The sequence below is a fragment of the Amphimedon queenslandica genome, unplaced genomic scaffold (assembly GCF_000090795.2).
Source record: "Amphimedon queenslandica unplaced genomic scaffold, v1.1 AMPQUscaffold_12921, whole genome shotgun sequence".
Classification (NCBI taxonomy): domain Eukaryota; kingdom Metazoa; phylum Porifera; class Demospongiae; order Haplosclerida; family Niphatidae; genus Amphimedon; species Amphimedon queenslandica.
The window spans coordinates 8,410-17,238 of NW_003546843.1; the positions used below are offsets into that span (position 1 = coordinate 8,410).

General features: G+C 32.7%; 1 long non-coding RNA gene across 1 annotated transcript; it reads right to left on the minus strand.

The window, feature by feature from the left end:
* Nucleotides 1-4,954: 4,954 nt before the first annotated feature.
* Nucleotides 4,955-7,353, minus strand: LOC109586235 (uncharacterized). The gene is made up of 14 exons (XR_002186892.1): nt 7,280-7,353; nt 7,171-7,230; nt 7,065-7,124; nt 6,961-7,012; nt 6,848-6,895; nt 6,755-6,799; nt 6,253-6,290; nt 6,042-6,199; nt 5,514-5,571; nt 5,407-5,464; nt 5,322-5,363; nt 5,207-5,266; nt 5,092-5,151; nt 4,955-5,036 (listed from the first exon to the last, which is right to left on the minus strand). It is a non-coding gene; the product is annotated as an uncharacterized LOC109586235 (long non-coding RNA).
* Between the last annotated feature and the right edge of the window lie 1,476 nt (nt 7,354-8,829).

An 8,829-nucleotide genomic window follows, 5' to 3' on the forward strand; every position in this document is an offset into this window, starting at 1 on the left:
ACTAAATACTAAACACTAAACCCTAAACCCTAAACCCTCACAGCCTACTTGAGTTTTTGTGCATTTTATGAAAATTTACATAATAATAAGATCTTGTGAAAAAGAAGTGTCCTTTGTCAGCCTCATCCTCCCATTACAGCACTTAGGACAGTCATGATCAGTAAAGTCTCCTAGCACCCCTTTCCTTCACAGCCATTTGCATATCTCTTGTCTTGGCTTGCTGCATATAGCATAAATGTCATCTAGTACAATTGCATTGGTTAGAATGAAAATGGTCGCCATTTTGTTTTTGGATCACGTGATGTATGATTTGAATGTGGTGCTTGTGACGTATGTAACCACATCCTGTGACGCAAACACAGTAAAATGGTGAATTTGCTTGGGGCCAGTAAAGTGTAATCTACCCAAAATACATGTGACTAGAAACACAGTGAATCAGTAAAGTAAGCATTTCATCATAGCAATGAGAGTAGGAAAATGCATATAGTACTTGAGTCGACTGAAATAATTAAATGTATCAAAAAATAACTGTAAACTGTAGAGTCTATGATAGGGGAAATTGGAAGAGAAAGACAGAAACGAGAAAAGAAAGGCGAAACCGTAATGTAATTGTTATCACTACAGCAAGAGAAAAAAAAGTTCATTAGAAAAATGTTTTTATGTAGCAATCTAGACATGGTTATGCATTTCATCATAATAATAAAGACTCAGAAACACCAAAAAGGGAAAGGATTCAATATTATGCAATATTTGAAATGTAAATGTAAAAGCACAATAATAGAAAGTTTTGAAATGTAGAGTGATCTATACAGCAAAATAAATAATAAAGAACAGAATCATTAATAATAATTATAAATATGAAAAAAGTCTACCATATATTGTCACAAGCCTAATTGCATATAATAATAACTTATTAAACAAGACTCGAATATACATTTAGCAAACAAAATTTTACTTTTGTCCTTTTTATAATGTGCTCCTTCGCCATATTGTTCATATTTGTTTCTGTATAATTAATTATTTTAATTTCATTTGTACTAAAATCAGTATAATGATATTTTGGTGGGAATTAAAGTAGGCAAATTTGGCATTTTGATAGCCTTTTACCTGCCATTATACTCATGGTCAATGGCTTGTGGCCAATAATACACCAAATTAAAATTTGCCAATCACCAAAATCTAGCAATTCACCAAATTTAACTCCCTCAAAAAGTTCCTGCTATTCCATAACGTGCTATTATGGTATTTGATAAAAGAAACATATCGAAAGTTTCTTTTCTCTACAGTACTTAGACAAAAATATCCTCTGGTTACTGAGGAACTTCTATATTAGCCAAACAAAAATAAAGAAATGACTGTGTATGCAAGCCTAAAGTGTCAACTTCACTATGACAGCACATGTCTCATGTATTCACCATGTCAAAGAATGTGCTAAAAGAACATTCAACATGTCGTGACAGTGCTACCTGCCTTGCATTGAAAAAATGAAGCCTAAGCCTGATTTGTGTGCCACTGAGGTAAGAGGTAAATTAGTACCATAGTAACACAATATTCTACTTATTATTTTCAGGAAATGCAAAAGGCACTACATGACTGAAGTCTTGTTAAAAAGAAAAGGAAGTACTATAAGGATATATTAAAAGAGGCATAATTATTGTTAAAAGGGCTGTATACTGATGCAGCAGATAATTACAATCCATCATTAAGAAGGCCACTTGCCATGTTAAATATTGTAGCACAATAAAGCATTGAGTATGCTCAAGTGGTAACATCTGATGATATTGAAGTGTATATACCTTGCTTACTTTTTCAATGGGTTCACCATCCTTCAAGTCCACTACAAGCAGGTCAAATTTTTTTCTTACTCCCAGCAAGAGCAGATAATCACCTACTCTTGCTCCCAGAAAATGTGGGATATTTGGGGTGTGCTGTGCAGCTAACCCTCAAATGGTTCATTTCTTGATCGATGAATCATTTAACACTGGTAAAGAGCCAGATCCTGTCATAAGCATGGTACACTTTTATTTCAAGAATCATGGCCTCAACTCAGTCAATATTCATTTCAATGCTGACAACTGCACAGGGCAACATTAAGTAAAAGTTATTGAAATAAGTATAATGCATGCACAACTATGTAACATTTAAAATATAATTGTTTATTTACTTTAGTACCTCATATGGAAAGTAATCACAGGACTTAATGCGTCCATTTCAATATCTTTTCTGCGAGTTAGGCACAAAAATTTCTCCAGATTGGTACTTTGGCCTTTTAAGGTACAACGGGCTGAACGCACAATTTAAATTTCGAAACACAAATTGTTTTTTTAATACTTTTTCTACAATATATATTTTTTTCAATTTTTTTCTCAATAGTGAGATTCAATAAACTTTACTAAACTTTGTAAAATGGATGAAAACTGAGTAAAGAATTCTTGAACATGATGAGAGTACTTTAATTTTTAGTAACATCATTGTGTTCATAATATTATTTTCTATTGACGTATGTGGCATCATTTGGCAAAAGTTTTTCAAGTTTTGCAAAATGGGCTGCAATCTCTCATAAAGTTTTGTTGACTTTCAAACATCAGTGTATCACAAAAGCATTTACTGCATACAAACTTGATTGAGTGTTTGCCTTCATTATGCCATGATTGCAAGCTTTAGAGCTTCGTAGAGCATGCATTCACCAGATGAAACAGCTAAATAAACAATAGTCAGGAAATACATACTGGTGGCCATTTTTATTAATGGTTTGACTAATATGATGTCATAACTTAACTTTACCTTGCAATTAATTTTTCCTGCCAGTTTTATAATATTCGGAGGTATTCAGAAATGACACAAGATCAAAGATGGCTTATAAAGTATAAAAAGTTATGCAGGAATTTCTTTTAATATTAAAAGTTAAATGATCTATAACTTCTAAACAGTGCGTAGTAAAAATTTTAAAATAACACAAGTATTACAACTTTTTCTTTACTATAAAATGGCAGCAATTAAAAAAATATTAAAATTTCATCCAAAAGTACCTTAAAGCAAACATTCCGTAAAGTTGAGGTGCACTCATTGGAGGACTTTGTTTAAGTTGTAGAACAATCATCTGCTGTTAACAAAGCCCAACCAGTAGGAAGTGGCAATGGTGAACTCAATGTAGAAACATTTGACTGGTCAAGTGACTTTGCTACATTATTCAAGAAAGTAAAAGGCATCAAAGTCCTTCAACACTTTTTGTAAATGCAACCTCACTTGATTTAGTTGCAGCCCATTGAATTTGCTGAAAGTAGACGCTCAAATAATGGAAGATGATTTACCTAATGTATTACCACCAAAGGGTATGTCAAGTAAAAGGAAATGGTACCTTCATTAAATAATAGTTTATACAAATTGAAAGATAAAACCTGCCAACTTCCTGATGCATCTCAACCAATGAGATTATCCCAACAATTAGCACTAGATGTAGATGATCCACCAGACCTCACAATGGATATCAAAGTACCACATTCTCCAAGGCAATCTTTAGAACCACCTGCAACACAAAGAAAATGTGGTAATTGTGATCGATTCGGTCGTAATAGAACTTGTCCATGCAATCGGTAAATGAATAACAGAAAAGAGTTTGTGTAATGCACATGCTTTACTTCGCTTTCAACGTGAGAGGAACTAGCTTGTTGACAACAAACTGACTAGTGATGCCCTGAAGCAGGAGTGGAACTAGTTTGAACACCCAAAAACTTGAACTATTGATCCCCTGAATAAGGAATGGAACTTCAAGCTATTGATCCCTTAAAGGAGAGGAACTCGTTTGTAAAACCTGCACAAACCAACTATGGATCTCTTTTTAAAAACAAAGGTGTGGAACTAGTTTGTGCGTGAGACGTCCACATAAACACAAACACTCATTTTTGTTAAAATATTTTATTGTCTATAAAGTAACTAAATTACTGCAAACTTTGATGACATTTTACACCAGTAGAACATTGGATGCAACATCCAATAACTAAGTTTACAGAAAATGAAGTGTTATTGAAGGTACATGCATCTCACATTGATTCCAAGATATATAGTAGTGTTGGAAGTACTTATAACTTCTAAGAATTTAATCTAGATTTACCATGCAATGCTATCCAAAACAAAATCATTATTATAACAAAGGGTTAAGGAAAGAACAAAAGCATCATTCATTTAGCTTTTTGATTCAATACTAGTTACCTGAGAAACACAGTGAAGCAACAATTGGAACCAAATCTGGCCAAAATAAACCACTGACGATAAGTACCAACTCCTAGCTGCAATCTCCCTAAAAGAGCCTTTGACTAACAGAAAGTGACATTTCAGGAGTTCTTAACGCTGTTCTCCCATAGAATATTAAGACCAGCAGACCATACCAGCCAAGTTTAAATTAATTTAATATAACAGTCCACTGGTAAATTGCGATATATCTGGTATTGACTCTATTAAGGAACTTTGGATGAAATTTTAAAATTTTTTTAATTATTGCCATTTTAAAGGAAATAAAAAGTTGTACAACTTGTGCTTGTTTTAAACTTTTACAATGAACTGTTTAGAAGTTATAAATCATTGAACTTTAAATATTAAAAAAATTGCTGCATAACTTTTCATACTTTATGAACTTGTTGTAATTACTAAGCAAATTTATTCCCTTTTTTCATTGTAGATTCAGTTGCAGTTGAAGCTGATATTCTCATTTGCCTTGTGTTCAGTGGCATTTGTCAGACATGGATTTAAACATATAAATAACCTGCAAATTTATCATTTTATTGATCGTGTGTCATAACACTACTTTTTTCTATTACCTGATGGAGTTTCTTTTCGCTCATTTTGTAGTGATTTTTAAAATGCCATTTCAAGAAAGCCAAAGCATTAATGTTCAGCAATGAATATAGTTATTGCGCTAATGAATATACTTACGTTAACTATGAATATCATTAATTTTATGAATATAGTCTAATCTGACGTCAATTCTCTTTTGTAGTGTACTAATGTATCTTTCTGACCCTCCCTTTGAATACGAGTAACTAATAATAATAATAATGATAATCATAATAATAATAACAACAACAATTTAATTACTAGGTGCACTTCTCTTTCATGCTGTACAATCTTTCTGACTCTCTCTTTCTGTACGAATAACTAATAATGAAAATAATATCAACAATAAAAATAATAACAACAACAATTTAAATACCTGGTTCACTTCTTTTTTGTACTGTACAATCTTTCTGACTCTCTCTTTGTGTATGAGTAACTAATAATAAAAATAATAATAACAATATTAATAATAACAACAACAACTTAATTACCCTGTGCATTTTGTACTGTACTATCTTTCTGACCCTCTCTTTCTTTACTAGTAACTAATAACAATAATAACAATAATTTAATTACCTGATACATTTCTCTTTCATACTGTACAATCTTTCCGACTCTCTTTGTTTACGAGTAACTAATAATAAAAATAACAATAACAATAATAATAACAACAACTTAATTACCTGGTGCACTCCTCTTGTATTGTGCTATCTTTCAGACCCTCTCTTTGTTTACTAGTAACTAATAACAAGACTGGATAATTATTTAGGGAGAGGGTCTAACCTGCCTATATTCTCTGACACCACAGCGCGTATGTTTACATCCGTTTTTTGCAAGTGTACGGAGATAATCCCAGTAATTTTCAAAATTATGGGTGTGGTTAATAAAATGGTGCCTGAAGCATGCAGGCAACTTTAAGACTTATATCTCCACTGTGAAGATCATGTAGTGTGAGAAATGAGGAGCATACAGGAATATGTTCTTCTAATGGTTGGCTATTTCATATTTGCAGCTTTCAGACTTGGAATGAATAATTATAAGGACGCAAGAATGCCTACTTGGTGCTAATTACCATGCTATCGTTGCTATGTAAACATACGCGCTGTGGTATGACAGATTATAGGCACGTTAGATACTCTCCCTAAATAATTATCCACTCTTGCTAATAACAATAACAATAATAATAATAATAAAAACAATAATTTAATTACCTGCTGCACTTCTCTTTCATACTGTAAAATCTTTCTGACTCTCTCATTGTGTACGAGTAACTAATAATAATATTAACAATAACAATAACAATAACAACAACAACTTAATTAGCTGGTGCACTCCTCTTTTGTACTTTACCATCTTTCTGACCCTCTCTCTGTGTACAAGTAAGTAATAACAATAATAATAATAATAACAACAATAACTTACTTATCTGGTGCACTACTGTACAATCTTTCTGACACTATCTATGTGTATGAATAATTAATAATAATAGTACTGTATTTCCTTATGTAAATGCCTAGGCGTTTATTTATTATAGAGACCCATTTGCCAGGCATTTAAATGAAGTAGGTGTTTATAAGAGGTGGGTGTTTATAACCAAAAATAATCCTTACCGCCATGTTTCAATAGACACAATGTGTAGTTTAAAACTGACATCAAAACTTCTATGAGTTTCCTTAGCCTTCTTAGCTGCAGCTGCCATTGTAGAATGTAGACCATGTAAGGTACATGTACCACGTGGATGGGGCAGGTGGGTGTGGTATAAGCTTTTAATCAAGAATGGGTGTCTAAACAAGCATGGGCGTTTACTGTCAAAGTTATATGCTGTCTCTAGGCGTTTATACAGGCATGGGCGTTTATAGGGAGTAGGCGTTTCCACGAGGAAATACGGTATTAATAATAATAATAACAACAACAATTCAATTACCTGGTGCACTTCTCTTTTTCCCTGTAATATCTTTCTGACCCAATCCTTGTGTATGAGTAACTAATAATGATAGTAATGATAATAACTAATTACCTGGTTCACTCTCTTGTGTACAGTACCGTACTATCTCTCTGACCCTCTCTTTGTGTATGAGTAAATAGTAATAATAATAATAATAATAATAATAACAACAATAGTTTAATTACAAGGTGCACTTCTCTTTCGTACTGTAAAATCTTTCTGACTCTCTCCGAAGAACTAATAATGACAATAATAATAATAACAACAAGAACAAAAACAATTAAATTACCTAGTGCACTTCTCTTTTGTACTGTACTATATTTCTGACCCTCTCCTTGCGTACGAATAACTAATAATAACAGTAATAATAATATTAACAAAAACAATTTAATTACGTGGTGCACTTCTCTTTTGTACTGTACTTTCTTTCTGACCTTCTCTTTGTGCACAAGTAACTAATAATGATTATAATAATAATAATAACAACAAAAACAATTTAGTTACCTGGTACACTTCTCTTCTGTACTGTATCTTTCTGATCCTCTCCTTGTGTACGAGTAACTAATATTGATAACAATGAACATAATAACAACAAGAACAACAACTTAATTACCTGGTGCACTCCTCTTTTGTACTGTACTATCTTCCTGACCCTCTCTTTGTATACGAGTAACTAATAACAACAATAATAATAAAGTAATAATAATAATAATAATAATAATAAAAACAACAATAATTTAATTACTAGGTGGACTTCTCTTTCGTACTGTACAATCTTTCTGACTCTCTCTTTGTGTACGAATAACTAATAATAATATTAATAATAATAATAATAATAATAATAGGCTGTGGCTCCTGCGCTGTAAAACGGTTTCCTTTAACAACAGCTTATAGAGCCAGTAGGGGGCCTGGCCCCCTATAGGGGCTTCGCCCCTATATAGGAGCAATCATTATAATTATGACAACATGGTGAATTTTGGCAGTGAGATTGTGGTGGCACAGCGGGCAAGCTACAGGGAGCTGAATGCTACATTTGGACGTAAGGCGGTGATGGTTCGAATCTCATTTATCTACATTTTTACTGTTATTACTTACATAAAATTTCATTTTTACCTTTTCCACTAGGTTAGGAGTCCCCTAGTTAGCATGTCCCATAGTTATGTTAGGAGTCCCATAGTTAGCTATTGTTTTTAGGGTTTAGGGGTTAGAGTGGCGGTTTTTTTAGAGCGTCACTAGTCACTTTAGGAGTCCCCTAGTTATGTTCCCAAGGTCGGGTATACGGTTTAGTTTTTTCTATTTTAGAGTGTCCTCCAGTTCAGGAATCCACGATAAAAACTATGTTCAAATTTGCATTTATGCGCATGCGCACAAGGTTATTTTACAGAGAAAAACGGGATGCCAGCTCATTAAGCACTTCGCAACAGAAACCGTTTACGGTTCTGTAGTCACTGCCATAATAATAATAATAATTATAATAATAATAGTAATAACAACAACAACAATTGAATTACCTGGTGCAATTCTCTGTTGTACTCAATCTTTCTGATTCTCTCCTAGTGTACGAGTAACTAATAATGATAATAACAATAATAATAATAATAATAGCAACAACAACAGTTTAATTACCTGGTGCACTTCTTTTTCGTATTGTATGTTTCTGACTCTCTTTTTGTGTACGAGTAACTAATAATAAATATAATATTAATAGCAACAACAACTTAATTACCTGGTGCACTCCTCTTTTGTACTGTAGTATCTTTCCTCTTAAAGACAAGGAAGAAAGACAAGGAAGAAAGTATTCTTAAAGACAAGAAAAAAACTTCCCATTCTCATCTTCTTGCTAAAATAACGGTAAGCCAATAAATAAATGTAATGTTACAATAGTAGTAAAATCAATGTTAAGTCAGTTTCAATAAGTCTTCCAAATATGCTTAAACATCATACCTGAATAATGGTCCAGGGGACAATCGTAGTCTCATCCGTAACAACAGTGTTGTCAAATACATTTCAGCATAATCTAAAATTATATCTATTATACATAATTTTATAAAGCC